The 5,006-nt window shown below is 33.5% G+C and overlaps 1 non-coding gene across 1 annotated transcript; it reads right to left on the bottom strand.

Moving 5' to 3' along the window:
- Nucleotides 1-642: 642 nt before the first annotated feature.
- LOC128033610 (small nucleolar RNA R71) lies at nucleotides 643-749 on the bottom strand. The gene has a single exon (XR_008189585.1). It is a non-coding gene; the product is annotated as a small nucleolar RNA R71 (small nucleolar RNA).
- Between the last annotated feature and the right edge of the window lie 4,257 nt (nucleotides 750-5,006).

The following is a 5,006-nucleotide window of genomic DNA, read 5'->3' as shown; positions in this document are numbered from 1 at the left end:
TCATGAAATTATTTATTTTCAATTTGATTTATTTCTAATATTACTAACTTATTCTTTTTAATTCTTGTGATTTTCTTTTCAGGTGTTTATGAGCATAGATCGAATAATCGATTTACTCTCTGTAGACCCTGAAATTGAGAGAACTTTTAGACAAAGAAGACATGAACGAACAACTTAAATACAAGTCGAGATGGACCTTGAGAATCAGAATCAAGACCAAGGTAATGAAGTCGATCATGTACGAAATCCTATCCTCATTTTCGATGATAGGGATCGATGCATCAGACAATATGCTGTGCCACTTTTCAGTGAGTTAAACCTAGGAATTAGAACGCCAGATATTGAAGCAACCCAGTTTGAATTGAAACCAATGATGTTCCAAATGCTACAAACAGTGAGCCAATTTAGTGGTATGCCCACGGAAGGATCCTCATCTCCACCTTTGATTGTTTATGGAGGTGAGTGATTCATTCAAGATAGCCTGTGTGACTGAAGATGCACTGAGGTTGAAGTTGTTTCCGTACTCGTTGCGAGATCGTGCACGAGCATGGCTCAATTCATTGCCATCAGGTTCCATATCTACATGGCAAGAATTAGTAGAGAGATTTTTGATTAAGTATTTTCCACCTAGCAAAAAACGCTAAGTTAAGGAATGAGATCACAACTTTCCAACAATTGGATGACGAGTCTTTGTTTGAGGCTTGGGAGTGATTCAAGGAGTTACTTCGTAAGTGTCCTCATCATGGGGTTCCTCATTGTATCTAGTTGGAGACATTCTATAATGGTCTCAATGCACATACAAGATTGATGGTAGATGCTATGAATGGTGCAATTTTGTCTAAGTCTTATAATGAGGCTTATGAGATCATCAAGGGGATCGCAATTAATAACTATCAATGGCCAACAAATCTATCATCTTCAGAAAGAGGTGTAGCCGGAGTTCATAAAGCTGACTCTTTCACTTCGTTATCAGCTCAAGTATCGTCTATTTCCTCTATGTTAAAACAGTTAACCGTTAATAGCCACCAAGTCCATTTGAAATAGTTTCCTATGTGTACTATGGGGAAGGTCATTCTTTTGAGAATTGTCCATCAAATCCTAAGTCAGTGTACTATGTGGGGAACCAATACCAAAATAGGAGTGGACAAGGACCCAATCCAAATTATACAATCCTTCATGGCGTAATCATCCTAACTTTTCTTGGAGCAACCAAGGAAATGGACCGAACAACAACTTATTACAGCAAAGATCCTGTAACACCCCTTACCCGTATTCGACACCTGAATAGGGTACGAGGCATTACCAGAACACATACACTTATAAACATGTTAAACCGAGTTATAAAATTTCATTCAAATTTAAACTCTTCAAATTTTTAACATGCTTTTATAAATCTTCACGTTATAACTTCAAAATACTATATTTGTAACAAATAGGGCTTCTGAGACCCAATACATACTCATGCAATTCAATACTTCATTTATATTTCATTTAATTCACAATTCTCATGTTCACGATTCAATTCAATTTCTCAATCCAATATACATTTCAATACCACAATAATTCATTTAATTCAAATCATATCATTTTCAATTTCCATTTAATTCACGTACAATTTAATTTCATTAAGTTCAACACTAATACATATTTATCGTTTAACTTAACGTCCCCTTTTTGCGTCATTTTACACTTCAAGCATGAACTTAGTATTTCATTTCATTTCCACTCCCGTTTCCTATGCATATCACACAAGATATAAACATTACACTCAACCATAGTCGCAAGCTAGTCTTTTTTTTTAAAAACTAACCACATGATAAACCATTTTAATAAATATTACAAACTTTAAACCTTACCACCCTTTTATGGTCACAAGCATATTTCCATCTAGGCATTTACCATCTCAATGCATAATTTTATAAATTTAATGTGGTGTAATCCAACCACAACTTGGCCAAAGCCTAAGCATACACACCAAATATGCTAGCCAAATAAACATATAGTATAAGCATTATAAGCATGGATAAGCACCACATTTATTTATGTATCAAACTTACCAACATGAGTTAATTCATAAACCATTTCTGACATTGCTACATACCAAATTATATACCAAGTATACCACATACACATACTATGAAACTTTATTTTCTCACATGAACTTTAACCATAACTAATAATGCACAATTATAAACATCATTTCTTTTCAATCGTTTATCGATTATAATCGAGCATATGGACAATTATACACAAATCCTTCATATGTTATTTCAAATTTTCCTCCACCTCCTCTCCATTCCACATCCTTAATGTATATAACACTCTTAGAAATAACATTTTCTATAGTTTCACTATTCACTTTCATGTATACTTAAAACTGTCTCTCCGAGTTAGAATCACTAAATTATTTTTATTCAGATCTACAGAGCTCCAAATTAAGAACCGTTAATTTTTCCCAAAACTATATTCACGTATCTTCTTACCATAAAATTTGCAGAATTTTTGGTTTAGCCAAACAGTATAGTTTATTCTTTAAAGTTCCCCTGTTTCACTACTGACAGTTCTGACCTCTCTTCACTAAAAATTAATTATCTCATTGTACAGAATTTGAATTTTGTTTCTGTTTGTTTTTCTTGAAAATAGATTCATCGAGGATTCTAAACATTCAAATTTATCCCATAATTATTTTTGTACAATTTTTGACAATTTTCCAAATTCAAAATAGGGATTCCCAACTCATTCTGACTCTGTCTAACTAAACATCAAATATCTCAAAATATATAACTCTTTTGCTTGCTTTGTTTCTTTTATGTAAAAATAGACTCATTCAGCTTCAATTATATTATTCAGCCTCTAATTCAATTTCCACCATTTTTTGTGATTTTTCAAAGTCACACAACTGTTGCTGTCTAAACTGTTTTGTTGCTAAATGTACTCTTTCATAATTTCACTTTTCCATTTCTAAGTCGATATTCAATTAAATTCCACACCTATATTCATTATTCAATTACACTTATTCAATTTCCCGATGAACACTTGGGAATAATAACAGATACTCGGTGTATTCAGCACATAGCAACCACCTTATTAATCAATGATGTTCGGTTCACATAATAGCCTGCACATAATACTACACATGTGACTATTACCATCTGATACACGTAGTAGTCTACACATAGTACTACACACGTGATCGAAACTATCTAGTACGCATAATAGCCTGCACATAGTACTACACATACGACCTATCATTCCGTTACACGTAGTAGCCTGCACATAGTACTACACACGTGACCATCACTTTCACTTTTACATAGTGGCCTACACACAATCCGTGCCACACAAGTGATCATTTCTGTCACTTCATTCGTATCCCTTTTTGTTCCAAAGGTTCATTCAGGAATTTTTTCACTTTTTCCCACATTTCTTTTTATTGATCAATTTCAATTTCTCGTCTTTCTTGATTTATAACAATACATTTAACTTATATAACATTCACACTACGCATTCCAATCCAAAAACCATACTTTGGAAAAATTATGTTTTTGCCCTAAAGTTTCACAAAATTACAATTTTGCCCCTAGGCTCGTAAAATAATTTTTATTCAATTTCCTTGCATTTTAGGCTTAGCCGAACCATTTTATGACAGTTTCCATTCACAATTTTCACTTATTCACGCAATTGTGACACATTTTATAACTTTTACAAATTAATACTTTTAGACATTTTTATCGAAAATTACTTAGTACAAATCGTTTATCACACTCCAAACATTCATATTCTTCCATGAAACATCAAAATACATGCATATTCTCCATGGGTAAATTTTTAAAATCAACTCTATGTCAAATAAATGATAGAAATAGGTAAATCATATTACGGTAAGCTCAAAAACGTAAAAATCATTAAAAACGGGGCAAGGATGGACTTACTATTAAGCTTGGAAGCTTGAAATCCCTAACCATGGCTTTCCCCATGCTAAATTCGGCCTTATGGAGAAGATGGACAAAAATTGGCTTTTAATTTTGTTTTTTAATTTATTTTAATAACTAAATGACCAAAATGCCCTTAATGAAAAACTTTGGAAACATGCGTAACCAGGCCCATTTTTGTCCACCAACTTAACCAATGGTCTAATTACCATATAAAGACCTCCAATTTAAAATTTCATAACAATTGGAAACCTCAAACGTATAGAACTCAACTTTTGCACTTTTTACAATTTAGTCCTTTTGACTAAATTGAGTGCCCAAACGTCAAAATTTTAAAACGAAATTTTCACGAAATCATTTTGTGAAATTGTAGACCATAAAAATATAATGAAAATAAATTTTTTTCTTGTTGAATTTGTGGTCCCGAAACCACTATTCCAACTAGCCCCAAATTCGGGCTGTTACAGACCCAACCAATTTCAAGGGTATAATCAACAAGCTCTAAAACCACCTCAAGTTGAGGCATCAAATAGTTTGGAGAAATTTTTGGAAGCGTACGTAGCAAAGAATGACGCTTTGATTTAAAGCCAAGCAGCAATATTGAAAAATTTGGAAAACCAAATGGGTTAATTAGCTACGGAGCTACATAATAGACCACAAGGAACCTTGCCAAGCGATACTGAGAATCCAAGAAACTTGGGTAAAGAACATATCAAGGTAGTGACAATATGATATGGTAAAATTCTAGAACCCCGATTGATTAATGTCGAAGATAAGCCCGTTGAGAAGAATCTACCAGCTATTGAAGTTCCTACACCAAAGGAATCAGAATTTGCAAAGTCTGACAAGTTAAACCCTGACTTAGTGAATTCAGATATTTTAACATCTTCTTTGGATGCAGATTTACCTACTCAGAAAAGTTATCCTATTCAGCCGAAAGTTCCATCACCACCATATCCGCAAAGATTGCAACAACACAAGCAGAAATAAGAGGTGCAATTCAAGAAGTTTTTGGATGTTCTGAAGTAGCTACACATCAATATTCCGTTGGTGGAGGCTTTAGAACAGAAGCCA

The sequence above is a fragment of the Gossypium raimondii genome, chromosome 1 (genome assembly GCF_025698545.1).
Source record: "Gossypium raimondii isolate GPD5lz chromosome 1, ASM2569854v1, whole genome shotgun sequence".
Taxonomy (NCBI): Eukaryota; Viridiplantae; Streptophyta; class Magnoliopsida; order Malvales; family Malvaceae; genus Gossypium; species Gossypium raimondii.
This window is presented reverse-complemented; position numbering and strand designations above follow the sequence as displayed.